This window comes from Barbus barbus (genome assembly GCF_936440315.1).
Source record: "Barbus barbus genome assembly, chromosome: 49".
In the NCBI taxonomy this organism is placed as follows: Eukaryota; Metazoa; Chordata; class Actinopteri; order Cypriniformes; family Cyprinidae; genus Barbus; species Barbus barbus.
Genome location: NC_136727.1, coordinates 4,658,344 through 4,685,643, shown reverse-complemented (window position 1 = coordinate 4,685,643; position 27,300 = coordinate 4,658,344). Strand labels below are relative to the sequence as shown.

At 40.6% G+C, this 27,300-nt stretch overlaps 1 pseudogene across 1 annotated transcript in view; it reads left to right on the top strand.

The window, feature by feature from the left end:
* LOC306867204 (stabilin-1-like) overlaps positions 1-24,046 on the top strand; it is a 41,535-nt pseudogene extending 17,489 nt beyond the window's left edge. Inside the window, exons 27-53 of the transcript XR_013786120.1 lie at positions 316-363; positions 482-609; positions 697-804; positions 2,301-2,476; positions 2,567-2,662; positions 2,750-2,795; positions 2,874-2,953; positions 3,077-3,203; positions 3,839-4,026; positions 4,131-4,250; positions 4,355-4,402; positions 4,488-4,568; positions 4,828-4,983; positions 5,969-6,100; positions 6,192-6,251; positions 6,322-6,498; positions 6,627-6,713; positions 6,992-7,137; positions 11,074-11,130; positions 19,941-20,106; positions 20,212-20,318; positions 20,674-20,793; positions 20,924-21,073; positions 21,159-21,272; positions 21,644-21,790; positions 23,602-23,709; positions 23,820-24,046. The product of XR_013786120.1 is annotated as a stabilin-1-like (transcript). The remainder of the gene's footprint in view (positions 1-315; positions 364-481; positions 610-696; positions 805-2,300; positions 2,477-2,566; positions 2,663-2,749; positions 2,796-2,873; positions 2,954-3,076; positions 3,204-3,838; positions 4,027-4,130; positions 4,251-4,354; positions 4,403-4,487; positions 4,569-4,827; positions 4,984-5,968; positions 6,101-6,191; positions 6,252-6,321; positions 6,499-6,626; positions 6,714-6,991; positions 7,138-11,073; positions 11,131-19,940; positions 20,107-20,211; positions 20,319-20,673; positions 20,794-20,923; positions 21,074-21,158; positions 21,273-21,643; positions 21,791-23,601; positions 23,710-23,819) is intronic.
* Positions 24,047-27,300: the final 3,254 nt, after the last annotated feature.

The following is a 27,300-nucleotide window of genomic DNA, read 5'->3' as shown; positions in this document are numbered from 1 at the left end:
TCAAATGAACACAACATACACAAACCATAAGCGAAAACTGAAAAAACGCATACAGCTCAGTCAGTTAGAATGAGAGTTCATTGAAAAAGGAAATGAAAAAAAAAATGTATTCATATCTCTTTTTAAATGAACAACAAAATGTCAAAACACAAATAAAATACCTTATATTTCAATTTTCAAACACAAAAACATTTGAATATAACATATATGGACTCATGCACAACAGATTTGTTCATAAAAACTGATTTTGATCAAAATCAGCATTCAAAATCGAAATGTAGTTGTTCATCTTTTTATTATTGTTTTTATTTTCAGGAACTAGATGGAAACTCTGAGTTTTATAATTTCAACTGCTTCCTTCTAGTAAGTTAATCTTTACCCAAGTAAACTGTCAATTAATTAATTTACAATAATTTTGTAGTAACATAATGCAAGCATGTAAACAAATAATATAATACAACATTTCTGTGTTCATCTGCAGATGCACAAAGTGATTGACAACGACAGAAGAGTCACAGCTTTGGTTCCATCTAAAGCTGCTTTCAAAAACCTCACCTATTCAGAGGAGTCGTTTTGGGTCGATTATTACAGGCTTCCTCACCTTCTGCAGTAAGTGATTGGATCGACATCGCAAACTGATTTCTGAGGTTTAAAAAAATAAAATAAATGCATTTTTCGTGTGCAATTTCTGTCTAGAGTTCATTTTTAGATGGGATATACACCTCTGAAGACTTACAGCAGCTGGTTGGTGAAACAGTACAAACTCTAGGAAAGACTAAATGGAAGGTCAATAGCAACGGCAGGGTAACTGTCACACAAACCGGATTAATTAGCATCTTAAACTGGTCATCTTTAACTGTTCTGATGTGACCTGTTAACCCTCATGTTAAAGGCATGTTAACCCTCATGTTAAAGGCATCATAAAAAGAAACCATATCAAGGAGTTTAATCCATGTTTTGTGAAGAGATATGAACACTTTATATCAGGGGTGTCCAATCCTGTTTCCAGGGCCACTGTCCTAAAGGCTGCGTTTACACTTGGCATTAACATGTGATCACTGTGATCCAATCAAGCAGATCGGATCATCAGTCAATCAGAACACGGCGTGTTTACACTTGGCAACATCAGCTGACTTCTCTATCTCGATAACCGATCGGATCTGTCTTTCCCACGCAATATTTAAATAAGTCTGCAGAGAATGGCCTGGTGCAAAGTCAACCTGAAGTGTTGGGTTGTCTTTTGAAAAGCATTTTCAGTCGCGGGACATTTTACAAATCAAAGATAAGTGTAGGAGTCTCACCAGCGCTCCACATGGGTGTTCCCTGTCTTTTTTTTCTGACAATTCGCAATAGAGGGGGCGGTGTTTTGTGTGATGTCAACACGATGGCTGGATTGTGTTTACATTACACAGAGATTCGTTCACAATGCGTCCTCGACTACCTCTGGAGCAGGACATGCTGATTGGATAACATTCCGATCAGAAGCGCGTTTACACTTGTCTTTTCAATGTGAATGTGGACAACATCCGGATACAGGTCGCATGTTAATGCCAAGTGTAAATGCAGCCATAGATTTAGCTCCAACCAACTTCCAACCCATTTTCCTGGAACTTTCTTATGTGTCTGAAGACCTTGATTATTTGGTTCAGGTGTGTTTAAGTAGGGTTGGAGCGGAACTCTGCAGGAACAGGTTTGGACACCCCTGCTATATATCTTCAATGCTAGGTTTCTTGTAAAGATGAACCGTCTTGTGGGTTAAGAATGAAATGAGGATGAGTAAATTACAGAATTTTCATTTTTGGGCAAACTATCCCTTTTAGGATGTTGAGTTAAAATAAAATTTGGTCAATGAAAATTTCACATACTTGGATCAAGTTGTATTCATTAAATTAACTATATTTCTTCTTCATTTCAAACTGACCTAGCTCTATCCACAGCTTCATAAAAGATTGTACACATTTGCTGTTAAACAGTTTATTATTCAGGTAGCTATAAGCATGTTGATACTTGCTCTTCAAGATATTTTTTGAACAGTCTTGACAGTTGTTGATCTGAAAAGGAAAACTAACTATATAAGAAGAGTATAAACTAGTCTCTGCTATAGTGCCCACTTGTGGTAACAGTGAAAATGCAAGCCATTCTTGCACTCTGAACATGTGTGAAATCAAGATTGCACAGCTAGAAATTCCAGCAATTATGTATTTAGGGCCAGAGTGTTATGTACAGGTAGTGGGTTTACACTTCTAAATTCAGATTCAAAGCTGATTCAGATTCAAACCTCGTGATAACTTTCCTCTTAGGACCATTCCTGCTGTCCAGGATACTTTGGGCACGATTGCTCCAAATGTCCTGGGAGTGTGGATAACTGGTGCTCCAACAACGGTCAATGCAAGGATGGGTTGTTTGGCAGTGGGGAGTGTCTCTGTAATGAGGGCTTCCACGGAACCTGGGAGATATGGAAAAGACTGCAAGTCTGGTAACCTCTACAAGCAAGCTTTCCGTTCTATATTCTTTCAGGCATTCTGTTGAAGCATTATTCAACAAACCCTTGGTTTCTATTTGACAGAATGCCACTGTGAACATGGCAAATGTTTGGACAGTATGGAGGGAAATGGGCAGTGCATTTGTTTCAAAGGTTGGAAGGGAGTGAATTGCTCTGTTGGTCAGTATTAAGGTCAAACTAATTGTATGTCAGATAGCGTGTTTCTCACCTTCGTGCACTTGACGTCATAAAATTTCTAAATTTCAGTGGTAGTTAATGATGCCTGTGGTGGAGTTTGTGATGTCAGTGCTAAGTAAGTATGGACAACATAAATATAAGACACATTTTTAACACATTCATCACTGTTTATAATGCAACATTTTTCTTCCAGCTGTATCTCAGGAGGTTCAGGAGCTCCTCCAATTTGTTCCTGCGTAGCTGGTTATAATGGTAATGGGACATTTTGCAAAGGTTTGTTTGTGGTTCTTTAAGTTTGCCATTTCAGTTTTTTTCCATCAGTGAAATCAAAATTCACCCTGTTTACTTTCCCAATACATAGTCCTGGTCTTATTGTAAATGATTTGTGTGCCACAGAATTTGACCCATGTACCACAAACAACGGAGGGTGTTCCATAAATGCAAACTGCACAAAAAACATCGCCTGGTGAAAGGAGCTGTACATGTAAAGCTGGCTACATTGGTGATGGGGTTATGTGTCTTGGTAAATGTGTAGCGTGGACCAGTGGATTCATGGAATTTGTGTTTGAGATTTGATGTTTAAATGATCTCTTTATTGATCCCTTGTTGTTTTTTTATTCAGTTGGTCTTAGCCTGCTTTTTATTTGATTTTAGTTTAGTATTATAATCAGCCTTGATTAAGATTTTTTTTTTGTGATACATGGTATGTGCTTAGGGTGTGCCTCAGGGCTCTGTATTGGCCTCAATTATGAGTTTTGCAGTATCTGTATGCATTTAAAAAAAGTGAGTGAGTGAAGTGACATTCAGCCAAGTATGGTGACCCATACTCGGAATTCGTGCTCTGCATTTAACCCATCCAACACACACACACAGCAGTGAACACACACACACCGTGAACATACACCCGGAGCAGTGGGCAGCCATTTTATGCTGCAGCGCCCGGGGAGCAGTTGGGGGTTTGGTGCCTTGCTCAAGGGCACCTCAGTCGTGGTATTGAGGGTGGAGAGAGCGCTGGACATTCACTCCCCCCACCTACAATTCCTGCCGGCCGGAGACTCGAACCCGCAACCTTTAGATCACGAGTCCAACTCTCTAACCATTAGGCCACGACTTCCCCATTTACTTCTTTAAAGCTGTGTAATTGTGTTTTCACTACAGCAATGGATGCCTGCTTAGTGGACAATGGAGGATGTGACAAAAATGCTTTATGTATGAAAACTGGACCAAACATTACGAAGTTAACATTAAGATGCTGAACATTACATTTGTTTCAGGTTGCATGCGCATGTAAGCCTGGCTTTATTTCTCAAGGTCATAGATGTCTACCAGTTAATCCTTGTCGGAAGGTAACAGAATTCACAAACAGTATTACGGCAAATAATTGTATTAAATCATCATCTGATATTAGGTATTTTTGTATGCAAAACATTTTTATTTGAATTCATAACAGGATAATGGCGGCTGCAGTATTAATGCTGTTTGCAGATACCTTGGGGATGGGGAATGTAATTGCACATGCTATATTGGCTACAAAGGAGACGGTTTTAATTGTGCAGGGACTGTCAGTAGAGTAAGTATCATCTAAGATGAATTTTAGGCTAATTAATAATGACTGACAAAACATGAGAAACAACTTCTACTTTTCAAATTAATTTTATAATTTTTTATTTGCAGGAGCTTCTTCGTATGCCTGAGGCAGCATGGTTGAGGAGAAATATTGGTGTAAGTGCATGTTTCAATTTGTGAGAGAATATGCTAATTTCTTGATATAATCAAGATATATTAACAATAATAATCTGTGTTATAGGTAATGAGAGTCCGAGATCTGTACAGTAAAGGCCTTTTCACTGTATTTGTTCCTCATGCTGATTATGTGGCAAATGTTTCGGTATGCTGAACTGAATCATACCTAAGTAATATAACATTATAAGTATTATATCGGTATTGATTGGATTGTAAAAAGTAGGCAATACTTAACAAATTTTGTTTTTCAAATGTTGTGTTTAAAAGTAATGCTTGCAAGATTGTGAAGGCAGTTTCTCTTAGAAATAGCATAAACCATTGAATCATGTACATTTGCACAAATCGAAAATTTCATGATGACTTCCTTACTTTTTCTATTGTCATATAATTTCTTGTCATGACAGACTCAGCAGGTTGAAAATTGGACAAATACAAGTCACAGTTCAGACCTGCTGCGGTACCACATTGTCAGTTGTGAAGAACTGCGTGAATCAGACCTCAGATCTGTTAAAGAAGTGGCTACCAGTAGCGGATATAAATTACGCTTCAGTGTTAGAGATGTGAGTTTCAAATGCATTTTATATTTTTAATATTGGATAATTGTCTGAACAAGAGTCAGAAATTAAAGGCATAGTTCACCCAAAAATCAAGATTTTGTTATCATTTACTCACCCTCAAGTTGTTTCTTTCTTTTGTTGAGAACGAAAGAAGATATTTTGAAGAATATTTGAAATCAAACAGTTGACTGTAGCCATTGTTACCAACATTCTTCAAAATATCTTCTTTTTTGTTTAGCAGATGAAAGAAACTCATACGGTTTTGGAACAACTGGATGGTGAATAAATTACATAATTTTAATTTTTGGGTGAACTATCCCTTTATTGATAGCAAAAATGCAGCCAAAATGAACAAAAATGCCTCCCAAATTCAAGATTCTGTGGTAAAAATTCAATTCAATTCAAGTTTATTTGTATAGTGCATTTCACCATACAAATCATTGCAAAGTAGCTTTACAAAAAATATTAAGTTTCTACATTACATTTAGGATTATTAGCGGTGACTATGGCAGAAATATACAGTAAAAATCAAGCAGTTAGTTACAAATGTAATCAAACAGACGGTGAACACTATTAACTGCAATGATAATATGTTGCGATTAAACTTTGCGATCGCGATAAACATTAAATGTTGCGATTAAGCAAAATTTGGTACTCAATTATTCTATTTTAGAATAAAGTATAAAGACAGAATAAAAAAAATAAACATCATTAAACATACTGTAAAATGCCAGACTCCGCTTCTGTGCCACATTGCAAGGTAAAGATGGCTTTTTGTTGATTAAAATTTTATTGGAAACAGCCTGACTGTTGGTAGGTATTCTGACTGATTAATTAGATTAATTGAAGAAATATAATAATTTTACATATAAAAGACAACACAGATCCATTTATAAGTTGATTATAAAAGCTGCCCTTGTAAATCAGTTTCCCAAGTGGAAAAGTTCTTTTCTGTCCCTAATCTGAAGTGTCTGCTTTTGTCTCTCAGGGTGTTGTGTACATCAACGATAAGACAAAGATCATCACCAGTGATGTTGAGTGCTCCAATGGAGTCATACATTTCATAGACAAGGTCCTCTTTCCATAAGATCTAACGGGCAAGGCAGATATCAACACTGATGTATGTAACTCAACCACTGTCCACCATTTTGTAAGTTCAGAAAACTCATAAAAATGTCATTCCACAAAGTAAAACTCAATTTATGTTGCAGTTGAACATTACCACAGCTGCTGAACAATATGGCTTTAAAATCTTCAGCAAGCTCCTACAGGTAATATTTATGCTGCATTTCAATCTTTTTTGGACCATATGCATTTTTCTTACAAACATCTTCCAAACAGGATGCAGAATTGATGCATGTGGTGCAGCATCGACCCTTTTACCCATTCACCATGTTCTGGCCAACGGATGACGTTTTTAACAGTCTTCCTGAGGACAGAAAGAAATGGCTGTACAGCGAAGACCATCGTGATAAGTTACAAGCCTACCTCAAAGCTCACATAGTCCGTGACCAGAGGGTACGAGACTCCAACATCAGTTAAATTGATTTAACTGAATTTGATTACGTTATATATCAAAGTACCATGGTGTTGCCATCTGATAGCATCAGAACGGTCACAAAATGGTTTTGGATGTATGTTTCCAGGTAGTTGCTCTTGCTCTTCCTGCTGAGAAAAGCATGGAAACATTGTTTGGATCCGAGCTCACCTTCAGTTGCAGCAAAAATTTAATTGTAAGCATTGGCAAGTTGGCAAAAATTTCCTTCAAAACTCTCCCATTTGAAATGTAAATTATTTATTTATTGTTTTTGATATTGATGTTTTAACAGTTATAAAGGTATTCATAATGTGTGTTATTGTGAAGTTAAAATGCATTATAAAGACTCAAATCTAAGATTGGAAACTACATCATGCATCGTTGCAAATTAATTTGCCGTGTTTTATTGCCATTTTAGTGATTGTAAATCAGTTTGATAGTAAATCTGCTCAACTCTTATTGACTGAATTTCAGGGCGACATATTAATCAATGGAAACAATGCAGAATAGTAGCGCGGAACATGATGTTTGATTCAGGAATTGCTCATGGGATTGATCAGCTTCTGGAGCCACCGAGCATTGGTGCTCGCTGTGACAACTTCACAAGCATAGAGATAAAGGTACAAAACCTTAAGACTAAATCAGATTATTATATCATCAAAAACTGAACAAAATAAGTTCAAGTTCAAGTTCAAGTCAAGTCAGCTTTATTGTCAATTCTTCCACATGTACAGTACATACATACAGAGAATTGAAATTGCATTACTCTCAGACCCTTGGTGCATACAGTTAACATTAAACACGTTCAGATACAGATAAATACGGTTTAAACATATGTACATACAACTATACAATTATACAAATGAGGATATTGTAGAAAAAAAATAAGAATTAGATCGATAAAGTGGCATAAGGCGCATGGCAGATAGAGTGCAAAACCAGTTAAATAAACAACACTGTGTAGATATATTTTTAGTGCAAAAGAGCTTATCAGTCTGAGGACATTGTAGAAAATAAAAACAAGAGAGATAGATAAAGTGCATAAGGCACATGGCAGAATAGATGGAGTGCAAACCAGTTGAATGTACAAAAACAAAAACAAAACTGTGCAGATGTTTTGTTTTGTTATGAGTGTAGTGCAAGAAGAGCTTATCAGTCTGTTAAAGTGACAAGTCGAAGAGACTGTTCGGATAGTTTTTGTCAGACTATCCGAAGAGGTAATTTGCAGTCAATGTTGGATGGGTAGTGATCAGCCAATGCTGCACAAGTGACAGGTGCCGGTTACAGTTTGTTGGTCGGTGGGGTGGGGTGTCACAGAGTCAGAGTTCCTAGTGTGTTGCTGTGTTAAATGGGGGTGAAAGAGGGGAGGGGGGGCAAGGACGGGAGGGAGTTCAGCTTCCTGACAGCCTGATGTATGAAGCTGTCCTTCAGTCTGCTGGTCCTCGCCTGGAGACTCCGCAGTCTCCTCCCTGATGGCAGCAGACTGAAGAAGCTGTGTGTCGGGTGGGTGGGATCGCCTGCAATGCGGAGGGCTTTGCGGGTGAGACGGGTGCTGTAGATGTCCTGGAGGGAGGGGAGAGAGACACCAACGATCTTCTCAGCTGCTCTCACTATGCGCTGAAGTGACTTGCGGCAGGATGCGTTGCAAGCGCCATACCACACAGTGATGCAGCTAGTCAGGATGCTCTCGATGGTGCCTCTGTAGAAGGTGCACATGATGGGGGCCGGGGCTCTGGCTCTTCTGAGTTTGCGGAGGAAGTAGAGACGCTGCTGTGCTTTCTTGGCCAGTGCTACAGTGTTGTTAGTCCAGGAGAGGTCCTCAGTGATGTGCACACCCAGGAACTTGGTGCTGCTCACTCTCTCCACAGTCGCACCGTTGATGGTCAGAGGGGCATGCTGAGTGTGTACTCTCCTGAAGTCAACAACAATCTCCTTCGTCTTCTTCACGTTCAGAGAGAGATTGTTGTCACTGCACCACCCGGCCAGGCGGCTCACCTCGCTCCTGTAGTTTGTCTCATCTCTGTTGCTGATGAGACCCACCACAGTCGTGTCATCCGCAAACTTAATGAAAATGTTGGAGTTGTGTGATGGTGTGCAGTCGTGGGTCAGCAGAGTGAAGAGGAGGGGGCTCAGCACACATCCTTGGGGGGCCCCAGTGTTCAGTGTGATGGTGCTGGATGTGTTACTGCCGACCCGTACTGCTTGAGGTCTCCCGGTCAGGAAGTCCAACAGCCAGTTGCACAGAGAGGTGCTGAGCCCCAGCTGGACCAGTTTGTGAGTGAGCTGTTGAGGGATGATTGTGTTGAATGCTGAACTGAAGTCTATGAACAGCATCCTGACATATGAGTCTTTTTTCTCCAGATGTGTGAGGGCTGGGTGGAGGGCAGTGGTGATGGCATCATCGGTCGAGCGGTTGGACCTATATGCAAACTGGAAGGGGTCCAGGGAGGGGGGGAGGACAGACTTGATGTGGTGCAAGACTAGCCGTTCAAAGCACTTCATGAGGATGGGAGTGAGTGCTATTGGACGGTAGTCATTGAAGCAGGATGGAGATGACTTCTTAGGGACTGGAATGATGGTGGTAGCTTTGAAGCATGTGGGGACAACAGCCTGATTTAGTGAGATGTTGAAGATGTCTGTGAAGACCTCAGTGAGTTCCACTGCACAGTCTCTCAGTACACGCCCAGGAATGTTGTCAGGACCCGGAGCTTTGCGTGCATTGATCCTGCTGAGGGATCTCCTCACACTGTCCGGGGACAGCGTCATCACCTGGTCGCCGGGAGGAGGTGGAGTCTTCTGTGCAGTGGTGCTGTTTTGTGCCTCAAAGCGAGCAAAGAAGGCATTCAGCTCGTTCAGCAGGGGGATGGTGTTGTCACAGGTCTGTGGTGGGGGCTTGTAATCCGTAATGGTCTGTATCCCCTGCCACAGGCTCCGCGTGTCTCTGCTGTCGCTGAAACGATGGGCTATCCTCCTGGAGTACTGTCTCTTGGCCTCTTTGATGCCGCGGGATAGGTTGGCCCTAGCTGTCTTCAGGCCCTCCTCATCTCCAGCTCTAAAGGCAGCGTTCCGAGCCTTCAGAAGTCTGTAGACCTCCCCTGTCATCCACGGCTTCTGGTTGGCCCGGACAGTGATAGACTTTGTGACCGTTACATCATCAATGCACTTGGAGATGTAGGCAGTAACAGTCTCTGAGTACTCTTGGAGGTCTGTAGTATTGTTGTATGTGGCAGCCTGTTTAAACATATTCCAGTCAGTGGTGTCAAAGCAGTCTTGAAGTGCCTCTGACGACCCTTCCGGCCACACTTGAATCTGTTTGTGAACTGGTTTGGTGACTTTAACGAGCGGTCTGTATGCAGGCATTAGCATGACAGTGATGTGGTCTGAGGCTCCGAGGTGGGGGAGGGGGAGGGCCTTGTAAGCTCCTCTCTGGGTGGTGTAAACAAAGTCCAGAGTGTTTTTTCCCCTTGTTGGAAAGTCTATGTGTTGGTGAATTTTTGGGAACACACTCTTTAAGTCTGCGTGATTGAAATCCCCAGCCAAGATAAGAAAAGCATCTGGGTGGGCTGTCTGCTGCTCACTGGTGTGCTGGTACAGATCATTTAGTGCCTCACTCCTGTGGTTGTTGCTGGAGCTGGGAGGGATGTATACAGCAACGAGCAGTATGGCTGAATATTCCCTCGGTAGATAGAACGGCCGGCACTTAATAATCATAAACTCCACCAGGGGTGAGCAGTGTTTGCAGACCACAACAGCGTCGCGACACCACGCATCATTGATGTAAACACAAAGCCCGCCGCCGCGGATCTTACCTCCCTCGACGAGAGTTCTGTCAGCTCGATAGCATGTTAGCTGGTCAAGCTGTATGGCGCAGTCCGGTACGCTGTTGTTAAGCCATGTTTCCGTAAACACAAAAACACAACAGTCTCTTACAGTCCTCTGAGTCGAGCGGAGTAGTCGGATGTAGTCCAGTTTATTGTCCAAAGAGCGTACGTTCGCCAGTACGATGGTGGGGATAGCTGGCTTGTGTGGGTTGGCCGCTAGCCTAGCTCGGATACCTCCGCGCTTACCCCTCTTCTGCTTCCTCTCACGCCGCTTGTAGCGCCTCCGCTGTGGGCGAGATGCAGTAGTGGGGGTCGGTGATGGGGAAGGCCTTCGGAGCAGACCGAGGTCCCGCAGCTCTTCAGTGTGCGCGGAGTTTAACTCTAAAAATGTGGTTCTGCCGACCTCGAGCAGAAACTCACGACTGTATGCGCGCTTAAAGACAGGTAGACGAGACGAAGATGTGCAAAAACATTGCGACTTACAAGACAAAAAACACGAAAACACCGGTTTGTCGGGAGAGAGAGAAGCTGCTGCGACTGCGCGCGCCGCCATCTTAGTTATAAGCTTTTTATAAATAAAAAGTAAAGCACAAATAAAAAAGCACAAGTGTGTAGAGACCATCTAGTTATTTATCAGTACAATTCAGTTCCACTACTGGTGAAACTGGTGTTTCAAAGTGATTTTAATATTAAAACAAATGAGCAGTCCTAATGTTGTTGTACTGTTGTCTTTAGGGACTCTGTGGTTCTTGCAGTGTGCCTCCCCATTGTCCCCTTGGATCAGAGGACTCAGTGAGTGGATCTTGTTGATTTGTGGTTCTGTTTATTAACAAAACTTCAGCAGCACTTTATTGACCTTCTTTTTGTTATTTTTTGGTTCTGTTTCGTCAACAAAACTTTAGCAGTTAGTGCTTTATTGACTGACGTTTTGTCATTTTTAGGTTCTGTTTCATTAACATTTTTTAAAAATCAGCGCTTTATTGACTTGATTTTTGTTATTTTTGGTGCTGTTTTGTTAACATTTTTAGCAGTCAGTGCTTTATAGACTTATTGTTATTTTTTTATTCTGTTTTGTTAACATTTTTAGCTTTATAGACTTATTTTGTTATTTTTTGGTTCTGTTGCATTATCAGAATCAGAATCGGCTTTATTCGCCAAGTGTGCGCAAACACACAAGGAATTTGTTGTGGTTTTTAAGAAGCTCTTGGTACATACATGCATACATACATTCATAGATATATACATACATATCTGACATGAGAACAGAAACATTTGAGATGAGATGGTATGGGGGAAAAACGTATCGGTTACGTATGTAACCCTCGTTCCCTGAAGGAGGAAACGGAGACGTCATGTCGGTGACCGACGAATTGGGATCTCGCCGGAGAGACCAATCCACTTCGAGTGTAACTAAATGAGCGAATGCACATTGGCATGCGGTATTTCGCATTTGACTGCCACACCCCGCAGCACGGGTATAAGAGGCAGCAGGTGCACCGCATTAATTCATGTTTTTGCTGAGGAGCCGAGCCAGTGACCCGGCAGCTCCGGGCTCTACACAGAGAAGGTTGACTACTGCTGTTCCTTGAGCAACTCAAACAGTAGGACTTGGATAACACTGGTAAAGCATGCCCTTCCACCTGGAAGAGGCACACTGCGGAGTCCCCTCCTCCCAGAGGGGGTTAAGTGACATTGACTCATGTGCCCTATTGCACATGGAAGTCTTGTTGAACTCAGGAGGAAACCGGTTTGACACGCAGGCTATAGAACCTAGCGAACGTGTTAGGAGTCGCCCAGCCCGCAGCTCTACAAATGTCTGCTAGCGAGGCACCGCGAGCCAGCGCCCAGGATGATGCGGCACCCCTAGTGGAATGAGCACGCAGCCCGAGCGGGCAGGGCACACCTTGTGCTTCAAAGGCCAAGGTGATGGCATCCACTATCCAGGGGGCCATCCTTTGCTTGGAGACAGCCTTCCCCTTCTGCTGTCCTCTGTAACAGACAAAGAGCTGTTCTGAGATCCTAAAGCTCTGAGTTCTATCCACGTACTGTCGCAGTGCGCATACAGGACAGAGCAAAGCTAGGGCTCGGTCTGCCTCCTCCAGGGGCAGCGCTTGCAAGTTCACTACCTGGTCCCTGAAGGGAGTGGTAGGAACCTTGGGCACGTAGCTGGGCCGTGGTCTCAGTGTTGCACTGGAGTCAGCCGGCCCAAACTCAAGTCACGATTCGTTGACCGAAAGTCGTGGTAGGCGGAAATAGCAGCAACGTAAACGTTAAGGGTGGAGGGGGACAGCCTACGCTCCAACCCTTGCAAGAAGGAGGGAAGCGATCCCGTGATGCACAGCTCGCAACTCTCCTCCTCTTGAGACCCAGAGACTGAGGAAACTGCTCTTTTATCGAAGTTTTGGGCGAGTTTTGGACCAGCGGTGGAACAAAAATACAATGAAACAAAAGATTCTCCACCCGGCCCTTCTCTGGGGGAGGGAGTGGTGCGGTCACCATCTCCCGATGAGCAGTCTCCTCCATCTCTGGGTCGCCCGTCTCAGGGCCTCTTGCACTTGCGCTTGCTGCCAGGTTTGGCGGGGGCCTGGACGGGCTCTCGACAGTGTCGCCGAAGAGGCTGGTCTGCGACACGGGAACATTCAGGGACTGTACCTTCTCATGCTCCTTCATGTCAGCTAGACACAGCCAGAGATGGCGCTCCTGGACCACTAGCTTGAACATCGCAAGACCCAGAGACTGTGCAGTCACCTTCGTCACTTGAAACGCGAGGTCTGTCGCAGCAGGCAGAGTGGTAGCGGCTGTTGGACACAGTTGCATGGGGATGCCCGCATACCCCAAAGTGGCCCCACCATCGAGGGTGGTGAGGGCGGAGGAACAACAAGATTTGTTTCGGGCAGTAAAAGGTGCCTTCCACTATCTTATGAGCTCCTCATCCATTTCTGGGAATAATGGCACGGGGGGGGGGGGGGGGGGGGGCACTGAGAACCAGCGTGACCCCCACCGAGAAACCATTCATCCAGTCTCAAAGGACCAGGACGTGGTGGAGGATTCCACATGAGCCCGACATTCTCAGCGGCCCGGGAAAGCATGGCCGTCATCTTTGGGTCTGGCTCGGACAACGCTACCACACCCGAAGTGGGCAACGCAGCCGGGTCGTCATCCCCTCCGATGCAGCGATCGACATCTGGTCGTCAGAGGGGGCACCGAAGGAAACGCGTGGTGCACTCTGTCCAGCATAGGGCCCAGCGCGCTCCTTCGGCAGATGTTAATCCCGTGGCAGAAAGAGAGAAACAAGTAGAGACATAATTAGCGTAGCTGCTGTTCCATCTAAGCAAAAATGATTTGTTCAACCCAAGCTAAAGAATAATAATAATGTACATTTGATCAGATATAACTGCAGTACAAGATTATAAGATGCATTATGTGAATGCTTGGCTAAAGAGTGTCTTTAATCTAGATTTAAACAGAGAAAGTGTATCTGAACACCGAACTATTCCAGAGTTTGGGAGCCAAATGTGAAAAAGCTCTACCTCCTTTAGTGGACTTTGCCATCCTAGGTACTACCAAAAGTCCAGAGTTTTGCGACCTTAGGGAGCGGGTTGGATTGTAGCGTGGTAGAAGACAAGTTAGGTACGCAGGAGCTAAACCATTTAGGGCCTTATAGGCAAGTAATAATATTTTGTAAATGATACGGAACTTAATAGGTAGCCAGTGCAGAGACTGAAAAATTGGGGTAATATGATCATATTTTCTTGACCTGGTAAGAACTCTAGCCGCTGCATTTTGGACTATCTGTAGCTTGTTTATTGAAGATGCAGGACAACCACCTAGCAGTGCATTACAATAGTCCAGTCTAGAGGTCATGAATGCATGAACTAGTTTTTCTGCATCAGAAACAGGTAGCATGTTTCGAAACTTGGCAATGTTTCTAAGATGGAAGAATGCTGTTTTTTGTAACATGGGAAATATGATTTTCAAAGGACAAGTTGCTGTCTAATATAACACTCAGATATTTGACTTTAGAGGACGTAACAGTACATCCGTCTAGTTGCAAATTGTAATCCAAGAGATTTTGTGTACTGCTTTTTGGTCCAATAAGTAATATCTCTGTCTTACCTGAATTTAATAGGAGGAAATTATTAGTCATCCAAGAAGAACATGAACCATCCAGCTGAATGCCCAGACACGTGAGGCAGCGATCGTGACCGTTAGAGGTGCCAGAAAACGATCACACCCAGAAACGCATGGGTGATAAGACATCTTTAAAAAGACATGATCACCAGTGTTGCTCTTTTAGAGAAATTGCTCTTTTAGTCCTGAAGCACGAAGACAATCTCTTTTTTTTTTTTTTCTCCCGTGAGACTGTGACCAACACTGATACGCCATAACGCCCGCACTCGTCTCTGCAGTCACTCGAAGGAGGGAAGAGCAGTCGTTATGCACCACAATTCGGCTCTGAAGCGAAAAGATGAATAAATGCGGTGCACCTGCTACCTCTTATACCTGTGCTGCAGGGAGTGGCAACCAGATGTGCAATACCGCATGCCAATGTCCATTGGTTCGTTTAGTTACACTCGAAGTGGACTGGTTTCTCTGGCGAGATCCCAATTCGACGGTCACCGACGTGACTCGGAGTGACCGACTGAAAGGGAACTGTTTTTATGCCTAGATGTTCTAGTGCACTGAGATTTGTAGTGTCAGCCTGAAGGGAGAAGTTCAAACAGGTTGTGTCCAGGGTGAGAGGGGTCTGTGATGATGTTACCTGCTCGTTTCTTTACTCTGGAGTTGTACAAGTCCTGAAGGCTGGGCAGGTGGACACCAATGATCCTTTCTACTGTCCTAATAGTCCGCTGCAGTCTTCTTATATCTGATTTGCTGGCTGACCCAAACCAGACAGTTATAGAGGAGCACAGAACCGACTCAATAACAGCTGAGTAAAATTGTGTCATATGCGCCTGTGGCAGGTAGAACTTTTTCAGTTCACGAAGGAAGTACAACCTTTGCTGAGCCTTTTTCACGATGGAGTCTATGTGAATGTCCCACTTCAGGTCCTGGGAGATGGTGGTGCCCAGGAACCTAAATGACTCCACTGTCATTACAGTGCTGTTCATGATGGTGAGTGGGGGGAGTGCAGGGGGGTTTCTCCTGAAGTCCACGATCATCTCCACTGTTTTGAGCGTGTTCAGCTTCAGGTTGTTAAGACTGCACCAGACAGCCAACTGCTCAACCTCTTGTCTGTAAGCAGACTCGTCGCCATACTGAATGAGGCCGATGGCTGTAGTGTCATCTGCAAACTTCAGGAGTTTAACAGAGGGGTCTTTAGAGGTGCAGTCATTTGTGTAGTGGGAGAATAGCAGTGGGGAGAGAACGCAGCCCTGAGGAGCTCCAGTGCTGATGGTGCGGGTGTTGAATGTGAGTTTTCCCAGCCTCACTAGCTGCTGCCTGTCTATCAGGAAGCTGGTGATCCACTGACAGATGGAGATGGGTACAGAGAGCTGGGTCAGTTTATTCTGAAGGGTATCTGGGATGATGGTGTTGAAAGCGGAGCTGAAGTCCACAAACAGGATCCTTGCATAAGTCCCTGGTTTGTCCAGATGATGGAGGATGTAGTGCAGTCCCATGTAGACTGCATCATCCACAGACCTGTTTGCTCGGTAAGCAAACTGCAGGGGGTCCAGCAAGGGTCCAGTAATGTCCTTCAGGTGGGCCAACATGAGCCTCTCAAATGACTTCATCACCACAGACGTTAAAGTAACAGGGTGTAGTCATTAAGTCCTGTGATTTTTTTGTTTCTTGGGTACTGGGATGATGGTGGAGCGTTTTTTAGCTTTCCAGAGTAGTTTTTCTTTGTCACGCTTATCTCCGTATTTAGTGTGTATTTGGCCTGTTTGTACAAGTTTTTGTCCCCACTCCTGTAGGCGTCCTCTTTGGCCTGGCAAAGCTGTTTGAGTTTTGTACTGAACCAAGGTTTGTCGTTGTTAAATGTTAAATAAATCTTGGTGGGTACACACATGTCCTCACAGAAACTGATGTAGGATGTCACAGTGTTAAACAAGTCTTTAGCAGTCAGCTTTTATTATTTTTTTGGTTCTGTTGCATTAACAAAACTTTCGCAGTCAGCGCTTTATTTGCTTACTGTCATTGTTTGTTTGATTGGTTGGTTAGTTCTGTAATATTAAAAAAATATTAGCAGTTAACACTTTTTGCATTTTTTTGTTCTGTTGCATTAACAAAGCTTTAGCAGTCACAACTTTATTGATTCAATTATTTTTTAACCAAGTCAAAAAAGTTTTTTTTTTTTTTCTGTGGTAATCAGTCACATGCTTATACAAACATAGCATGCCTTGATCCAGACTGATTTCTTCTTTACAGAACAGAACTAGCATATGTAGACAACCTTATTTGCCTTTCGTGTACAGACGGCCAAGTTATTATAGGTTGTACTCATACGGTTATGGATACAACTCATACAGAGGCTGTAATCGGGTATGCACGAAAATGACGTGGGCTGTTAAATGCTGTAAAAAACACTTTGGAAGAGACTGTAAAGGTGAGAATTTAGTACACAAAAAGTAATAGGTTCCTTGAATGTTACATGAAACGATGCAGCCAATAGGTAAAAAACATTATCTAAGTGAAATATAATACACTCATTTCATTTAAAAAATGAAGAATCAAGAAAATCTAAACCCACTTAATTTTAATAAATTTTTACAATACAAGTCATTTTGCTTCTCAAGTAAATGTATCTTGAATTAAGAATTTTGAGGTATTTGTAATGAAGAATAAGACAAAAATACTGAATAAGAAACATTTTTTTCAGAGCATTAAGTAAAACTGATTCAGCAGCATGGATTACATGCCATTAGGCTACATTATATAAGCTGTTAAATATATATTGGAGCCATGGCCACATGTTTCAGATGTAATTTTCATGTGAACGTCTTGAGTTTGAATCTGAGCTCCCTCTTCTATTATATTTATAAAAGTGGCAATAGGCCATTTGAATCCAGGACAGGCATCTTACAATCAGTCTAATATAAATTCATACCCGTGCAGTTAATGCCATTTCCCCCATAGGGCGGCACACACTCGCAATTATTTTCTGGGAGGCACACTGCATTGAGATCACATGCAGGCGAGCAAATCGGCTTGACTTCTGTTAAATAACAGGCAAAAGAGAGTGTTTTAAGTCTAAAATATTTTCTATGGTTTTCTACAAAACTGCATATCTTTTATAGATCTAGTACATTTGATAGAGTTCTCCATGTGAAGCCTGCTCTTACCGATTTTTGATTCGCAGTATTTACCCGTCCACCCCTCTTGACAGAAACAGCTGCCATCACCGTCCAGGCCGCTATCACATTTGCCATTGCTGGTGCAGTTACATGCTGTGAGAAATTATGAAAAAAACTGTTCATTATAGCTGTAAGCAGTTGAGTAGTTGAGTAGTACTAATACAATAACATTTAAACAAAAAAAAAACATTTATACTGATCTGACAATAAATGTAAATGTAAAAAGTTATGTCATTTTAGTATAATTTTCTGTGTATATTTCTATATATTTATGTTTAATATTTATTTATATTACTGACTTTTAAAAAACTGAATTTTTTATTTTTTTACACTGCAAACATTTTTCTTAATCAGCATTTTGTCTACATGTAAACTCACTTAAAACAATATAAATTTACATGAGAAGAAGAAAAAACACTTTCAGTAAATAAATCTTAAAGTTATTTTATCTTAATATTTTGGCTTATTTCTTGTTTAACCCTCTGGTGCTGTTTGCATGGTGGTCAAAAATGACCAAATAGTTATTTTTAATTTTTTTTTTAATTTTAGAACTTTAAAGGTTATAGTTATAAAAAATACTCTTTTTATATTTTATACGAAATATATATTTTCTAAAACATGTTTTACTCTAAAACTACATGAAAATCAAAGCCATGAATCTGTGAAAAGTTGTCTTCCAAATTTGAGGCTGATATCTCAAAAAAGAGCTTTCAGTAAGATTTTGTTTGGATGCAGTACCAAATGTTTCCGCTAGATAAAATTTGCTTCCTGTTAATTTCCAATGTGGCAATTTTTAACCACAAACAGTACAATTGTGACTGCTTTTTCACACCCATTTAACTTTCTTGATTCAAGGTGTTTTTCGTGTTTACATAGCAAGTGCCTAAACCTTTACCAAGTTTCGTCCCATTCTGAAGAACTAAACAAAATTCTCTAAAAAAAAAAAAGTAAAATTTTTCACAAAAAAATGATTGAACAGAACCAGTGTCAAAACAAACCTCACTTAAGTTTAATGAAAAAAATTACCAGAAAACAAATGCCAACTATTCACAAATTGCCAAAACTGCCTAAAGTGTAACCGTTTATATATTATATATATAATTTTGAATTTTTAGAGCTCTATTTGCATAATTGTTCTTACAGTTGAGTCTGATTTGCCTGTTCATTTAGTCTTCACAAACACTTGTGGATAAGGATTTGGGGACTGTTTAGGAAAACTTCATGGTTTTTACCTGTGCAGTTCGGCCCAAAGTGACTTCTTTCACACAGCTCACAGCCTGTACCTGTAAAACCTTTGTGACATCTACACATCCCTGGGCCAGTGCGCCCATCATCACAGTCTCCATGCTCTCCACATGGTGCCTCGAGTCCTCCAGGACACACTAAACCACAACCAAAACATACTTAATGCACTGAAATTTTTTTTTCTTATTCAGTATTTTTGTCTTATTCTTCATTACAAATACCTCAAAATTCTTAATTCAAGATACATTTACTTGAGAAGCAAAATGACTTGTATTGTAAACATTTATTAAAATTAAGTGGGTTTAGATTTTCTTGATTCTTCATTTTTTAAATGAAATGTGTATTATATTTCACTTAGATAATGTTTTTTATTTAGCATTTTGTATTTTGGGCGATTTTATGGTATGGTAATTTAAGTTAGAAATTTAAATTTCCAACTTAAATTGTCATAAATCCTTAATGCTTAAGTTTGGAGTCCTTGTAAAGATGGCACTCAGCAGATTATTGCTAAAGTGAAAAAAGTTACATTTAAAAAGTTTTAGATGTTTATTGTTATGAAAAAAAAAAAAAAACAAGTTGTGTTCCAAATTGGAAGTTAATATCTCAAAAAATTAGCTTTCAGCAAGATTTTGTTTGGGTGCAGTAGCCTACCAAAAGTTTTTCGCTTCCCCATTTATTTCCCATTCATTATCAGGACCATCTTCAGAACCTTTTCAAAGCATTTCCATAAATTTTTTTTAATACCAAGTTTTGTACCATTCGATGAAGTAACAAATTGTCAATAAAAAAAAAAAAAGACCAAAGAGCACCAGAATCTCACTTAAGATATTAAGGGCTAGATTTACTAAACAGGGCAAATTAGCATTAGAGCGCAATTCCATAAAAATGCCGATGGGAGGGGAAAATTTTGCAGGTGATTTACTAACTTCTTCTTACTATCTTTTCAACTTTCTATTCATCAAAGAATCTTAAAAAAATTATTAAGCAGCACAACTGTTTTCAACACTGATAATATTAACACTTAAGACTGGAGCAAACAAAGCTTTTTTATTGTTCCAGTTGGGAATGCATCTATGTGTGGCAGGATGGATGGACGGGAAGAAAGCTGGCAATCCGATCCGGTTTCCTTCTACTAAATGTGGGGATAATCTTGTTGGTATTGTGCTGTACAAAGAGCCAGTCAATGCCAGTTGGCTGTATGACGCGTACTGCTACAGAATGAAAGGTATGACCATCAGGAAATCCTGCAATCAGTTGAAATGTAATTTGAAATTTTACTGTACCTGAACAGTTTTGATGTAAAATTGATGGCAATTTTTCTCTTATACAGAGGTGTCTTGTGAATGTAAACCTGGATACGTTGGAAACGGGGAATTCTGTAATGGAGACTTGGCCTCGGTTGTTGCCACCACTTCTAATTTTTCTCTGTTCTACACAGTAAGTAGCCATGTACTGTTGTTTCCCTCTAAAAATAGTTGCCACTTCCTGCAGGATGATGTCATCAAGGAACAGATTTTGTAGTTAAAGCCAACAGACTAACCAGATGGAAAGAGAGGACACAAACTGACATAAAGTTAGTTACCTATTACAACATATTTATAACAACGATTTGTTATAATCGTTTTGAGTGAAGAAAGGGGAAAAAACAAAGCAATGGATATCAACTGAAGTGAAAACAAATTAAACATTTTCACATAATTGTTGTCAATACAAATGAAGTCCTGTTCGAAGAGAAATATCCATGTAATTTAATTACAATGGAGTCAAACATTTCTTGCCGGTTTCCTCCTAGACTTTACTGAAGTATGCAGAGGATGATGAGGAGGGCAAGAACCTGCTGAAGTCCCTGTCCGACAAATCATTAAACTTAACAGTTCTTGTACCTCAAAACGACGGTTTCTCTGCCAACAAGGTGATTATCGATATAAACCAGAATAAAATCTCATATGAACATTTTTGAATTGCGTCTGAGTCAGAGGAAGAAAACTTGGACACTCTCTTTCTCCGCTGGCCTTGAGTCTGCGGTTTGTTTCCTTTTTCAGACCTTATCTTGGAGGGATTTGCTGTATCATATATCCAGCATCAATAGTCTGCACTTCTATGAAGACTTGAAGCACAACACCATAATCCCGTCCCGTGTGGGTTCTGATCTAGTCGTGACAATTCCCTCCAATTCCACTGGTCAGGCTGAGGTAAACAAACCTTAGCAGCTTCAAACTGCTCAGACCACATTTACTGTACATAGACAAGAAAACTATATTTTTATTGGTTTCACAGGACTCTCAACCTCAAAAATTTGTGAATAAGAAGGTCATATTGGCCTGGAACATTCCAGCCATCAATGGTCTGATCCATGTCATTGATGGGCCTTTCAGAGCTCCACCTGTTCCAGTAAGTGGCTGCTTTTGTAGAAGTACAATAGAGTATATGAGAGAACCGCTTTGCTTTATGGATGGACAGGCAGAATTTATTTTAAAATTTCATGGGTAATTGCATTAACACCAATGGATTAAATTTCAGCAGTTTTCAGATAGAAAACACACTCCCAAGCCTTCTGATGAGCAATGACTTTACTGAAAAGAATTTTTGCTCATATTCAGACAAAGATAACAACTATGACTCATCAGAGCAAGTCAACATCCTGTTTGACTAAAATGGATGTCCGTCTAGTTTTTTCAAAGCAGTATTAGACAAAAGTTGGACCTCACTTACAATACCCAGTTCATTTTTTAAAGTCATCAATGGTGTTGTCTAATTTTTAGGTGCCGGCAGTTCTTCCAATCTCACAGTCCAGTGGGGTCGCAATCACCACTGTGCTGATTGTCTTTGCCATTGTTGGTATTGTTGCTGGGCTCGCATACTACGTCCTCAAGCACAAGAACGATGCCTTTCGTTTCCATTATTTTAAGGTTTGTTCACGTAATAGAACTTCAGATATTTAGGTTTACGAACAAAGACACTTTACCATTGAACAAAATGTCTGACTCTAACTCTTCTAGAGTTTTCTACATCTATCTGTTGTTCCATCCATCCATCCATCCATCCATCCATCCATCCATCTATCGACAGTCGTGGTCAGAATTACTGGCACCCTTGGTAAATATGATCAAAGAAGGCTGTGAAGACGTTCATTTATTTTAAAAAAATCACAAAAAATCGAACCTTTCATTGGATAATAAGAATTTAAAATGGGGGGGGGGGGGGGTATCATAATGAAATAAATGTTTTTTCTCTAATACACATTGGCCACAATTAACGGCACCCCTTTATTCAATACTTTTTGAAATCTCCATTTGCCAGTTTAACAGCTCTAAATTTTCTCCTATAATGCCTGATGAGGTTAGAGAACACCTGACGAGATCAGAGACCATTCCTTCATCCAGAATCACTCCAGATCCTTCAGATTCCCAGCTCCATGTTGGTACTTCTTCTCTTCAGTTCACCTCACTCATTTTCTACAGGGTTCAGGTCAGAGGACTGGAATGGCCATAGCAGAAGCTTGGTTTTGTGCTCAGTGACCCATTTATGTGTTGTTTTTGAGGTTTGTGTTTGGATTATTGTACGGTTGGAAGATCCAAACATGGCCCATTATAAGATTTCTAACAGAGTCAGTCACTTATTGATTTTTTTATCTGTTGGTATTTGATAGAATCCATGATGCCATGTATCTAAACAAGATGTCCAGGACCTCCAGCAGAAATATAGGCCCACAACATCAAAAATACAGCAGTATATTTCATTGTACACATGGGTTTTTTATCCCTGTGTTCATCAAACTCATCTTGAGTGTTTGCTGCTAGAAAGCTCATTTTTTTAGTTTCATCTGATCATCGATGCCAGTCCCATTTGAAGTTCCAGTTGTGTCTGATAACTGAATATGCTGGAGTTTTTTTTTGGATGAGCTAGGATAATTTTTCTTGAAACCCTCCCAAACAACATGTGATGATATAGGTGCTGTTTGACAATTTTTTTTTAAGGTCTTCTGACCCTGAGACTCAACTATTTTCTGCAATTCTTCATTAGGACGATATAGACACACGTCCTCTTCCAGGCAGTTTCGTAACATTTTCTGTTGATTGGAAATTCTTAATTATTGCCCTGATGGTGGAAATGGGGATTTTCACTGCTCTAGCTCTTTTCTTAAAGCCACTTCACTAATTTTTGAAGCTCAATATCCTTTGCTGCATATCAGAAATATATTATTTGTTTTTTTCTCATTGTGATGGATGATTAAGGGGATTTGGGCTTTGTTTCTTCCCTATTTATATTTCTGTGAAACAGGAAGCCATGGCTGGATAATCTCATGTTCATAATCACCCTGGAGTGCTCAAAATTGTGAATATGAATGGGAATATACTTCAGAGATATTTTACTCATAAGAGTTTCTAGGGGTACCAATAATTGTGTCCAACGTGTATTTGAGAAAAACATTTATTTCATAATGAGATTGTGCCCCATTTTCAATTGTTTTAGTTCAATGAAAGGTTAGATTTTTGTGATTGTTTTTAAATAAAAGGATTAATAATGCAGGTTTATTTTCAGAGCCTTCTTTGATCATATTTACCAAGGGTCTATCTATCTTCAGTTCTAAAGTTCTGGACTGTCTTTATAATTAAACTTTATATAGTGATCCCAGAAAACGAAATAAGGTATATATAATTTGTGATGTATTATAATCTACTTTCAAAGATGAATGAATGCCTTATTTATCGTTCAACAGAATGATGATGAAGATGGTGCTTCTACAAAAGGTGGTGGAAACCCTGCTTTAGTATCAATCCCAAACCCTTTATACAGTGGCTACAGGGCGTTTGCAGAGCCATTTGGGGTAAATATAGAAAAACATCCTTCTATGTGCTTGTAATTTTAACTACATGCATTTCTTTGATTGCTACTACTGGTCAAACAGTTGTCCTAATCAATATTTGCTTATTTCAGGATTCAGCTGCTACAGACACACCCAACCTCGTTGACTAGCACAGACATCAGCGCCGACCTCCTCTCCTTTTCATTACCTGCTATCAGCTGGAGAGCCTGGCTGGAGGAGGTGGCCTCAACACCTTTGTATATGGTTAAACCCAAAAACAAAAGACTTAAATGCCTTAATTATGTCCTAGACAACATCAGCCAACTGTGGTGCCTTCAGTTCAATATAAATATCTGCTAAAAAACACTGGGTGCATTTGTTAGTTTACCTGTTGTTTTCTTCTTGGCCAATTTCAAAGGAAATCATCTTTCCAGGGACTAAACCTGGGGTCTAATTAATGTCTCCAACTGCAATGCAAAATCCCAAAGGTCTCATCGACATAATAGAAGGGTATTTTTGTCTTGGTCGATCATACTAAAGATGACTGAAGCGTAACGCAAGAGGGAGATGGGTGAAAATTTCCCTGAGGTAAACGACCACCTGTTCATACTACTTGACAGGAAAACAACATTGTTTTGATCTGCTATGGACTGGGGACGGAGAAGCTGGTCAGATTAGAAAAATTAGTCAACGAGTTGTTTAGTGTGGAATTTGAGTTCTCTTTTTTTTTTAATGACAAATTAGTTGCATTTTCATTGTTTTCTGCTCAAATGATTTTTTCCCCAATTTTTAACTGAGGTAGGTGCACATTCAGTTCTTCATGAATTAAAATTACATTCATATGTTTGACATGTTAGAAAGGCAAGACCAATCACAACCGAATATGCATATTAATTCAAGAAAGCAGGCCAATCACAATCATTGGTTTGATTTTGTAACTAATAGAAATACTTAAAAAAATACAGTTTAAAAGGACTGTGTACTTCTGTTAAGCAGCTCAAGCTAATTCATCATAATAATTGTAGAGAAAATGTGATTAATTGTGGGGATGATATGTTTGATTAATATCAATGCAGTGCTGCATTGCAAATACTGTAGTAATAATTTAGTCCATCAATCACTGACAGTGAATGTGTCTGACCTCATACAGGAAGCTTTTTGGCATACAAAAAACAGACGTAACAGCGTTATAGTTCTTAAAATGGATTGTAGCGATGAAAGACTAATTTTTAAGTAATTTTTTGTGCTAATTTTTGTTATTTGGGAATTCGCCTGGGGACTTTAGGACCCAGGGCTAATGAGAACTGCAGTGAATTCACAGCTGGGCTTTCCTCCACCATTTTTCCAGTTCCACTCATCTCCCATCCCCCCATTTTCATCGTGCTCTTTCGCAACAAAGCATGACACCCATCCCCACTCTAGACAGAGCTGCTTCTGGGTCACACACAAATGTGTCGCGTCACACCTGTCATTGTGTTTGCTTTGAAATGTATGAAAGGAGGAGACTACAATGTAGTCAAGATGGCATGTGGTACTTGTCTGTTAGATAAAAATCTTTGAAGTAAATGTGGTGAGGGGGTCAGGTGTTGAAGAAGAATTTGCTCACTTTGGGTGAGAAAAATCAAAATGCACCTGTAGTTCAGTGAGCAAACTTTGGACAGAAAAACAAAATGTTTGGCCAAAGATGTTACGTAGAAGTCCAAGCTCTACATTGAGCAAAGACAAAAAAACTTGAGTCTACGAAACCTTGCAGATAATGACCAGTATTGGTTCCAAAACATCTTGCCAATTACATGATAGCTATATTAAATTTGTTGTTACAATGTCTAACTGTTTTTATTACGTTCGCCATCGGTTTCTATGAATGTGGCCAGAACTGGCCGTCCACCAAAACCACATGCCCAGAACAGATGTCCCAGAGGCCTTCGGCCTCATATGGCGTATGTTTGCTCCAAAAAGAAGTTGCTGTCCTTTCAATAATTCAGTAATCTGAAGTTCTCTTGTGCCAACCAGAGTTCCTCAAATGCCAAATAATGAATGCCGTGATGAGACCAGACGTTTAGGCCTTGTGTTGGTTTTGGTGGATTTGGTGCAATCCTTACATATTTATTGTCACAGTGCTGAACTGTTTTTGTTAGTGTGAAAACCGAGGACTTGTTTTTTATCTTTCTAGACAAAAACACATCTTTGAGCCCAAACAATAAGCCCTATAGACAGAACATTTGGTAGAATGGAAGTACTCCCTGACCAGTGCAATGTTTCGGCTCAACTGGGAACGCAAGAGCTTAATGTCATTGGATTCACTGAGTCATTTTTTTGCAAATGCTACTTTTGTAAAGTAATCTTTTCCCCCCAAACTAGTTAAGCACAAACCCCACCCACTAATAATTCTAAAGATTTCATTTGTAAACTCAATCACAACGCTGATTATGGACACAATGCTGAAACAAATACTAAACCCTAACCCAGACGTTAACCCTAGCATTACTTTTCAGATTCATACATTTTTTTTAAGTCCAAATTTTTCTTGATGGTTGACTGTGATTGAGTTGACCAATTAACTGCAGAAAAAGGGTTTGTGCTTACCTGGTTGGGGAAAAAAAAATCATGCACTATGTTCAAGGCTGGTTGCCAGATTGTAATCACACTACATATAAGTATCATGTATGGCTACTTTCATTCAAGGGTTCACTTTGAGAATACCTGAAAGATTTGATGGGGCTTAGCCACATGTTGGCACTAATATGGTGCTAAAACCATGGGACTGTTTGTCCAATCAGTTTGAAATTTTGTATGCAGTATTGTTTATAAAATATAGCCACTGTCAACAAATTCAGTTGATAATCATAGACATTCAGCCAAGTATGGATACTCGGAATTCGTGCTCTGCATTTAACCCATCCAACGTGCACACACACAGCAGTGAACACACACACACCGTGAACACACACCCGGAGCAGTGGGCAGCCATTTTATGCTGCAGTGCCCGGGGAGCAGTTGGGGGTTCAGTGCCTTGCTCAAGGGCACCTCAGTCGTGGTATTGAGGGTGGAGAGAGCGCTGGACATTCACTCCCCCCACCTACAATCCCTGCCGGCCAGGGACTCGAACCCGCAACCTTTGGATTACAAGTCCGACTCTCAAACCATTAGGCCACGACTTCCCTACTATGTTACAAGCACAGTAGATATATATTCCACAGTGTCTGATATTGAGAAAAAGCAATTCCATCACTTGATGGGCCCCCTCATGCCAAACAAGAACTATTGGTGTTCCTCATATCATTTCAATAGTAAAAAATAATTACTTACAGTAAAAAATAAGGCCCTACAGTAAACGTCAATTATTAATTCTTGCAGCTTTATTTTAATCTGGCCTGATTGGCATTTCTCCAAATTCACATGCCCAGACCAGAAAAGACAGGGAAATAGAGGCCACCAAGAGGCCTGTGGCAATATTAAAGACAGCAGTCCTTCATGAGAGATGTTTGAAATTATACACAAAACAACAATGTCCCACCCATTTCATTAACGTAGAGGAAAGCTTTTGTTGAAACATACTACTTCCTGGCTGGAATTTGCCCAGTGGCATGGGAGATTTTCAATTTGATTTAT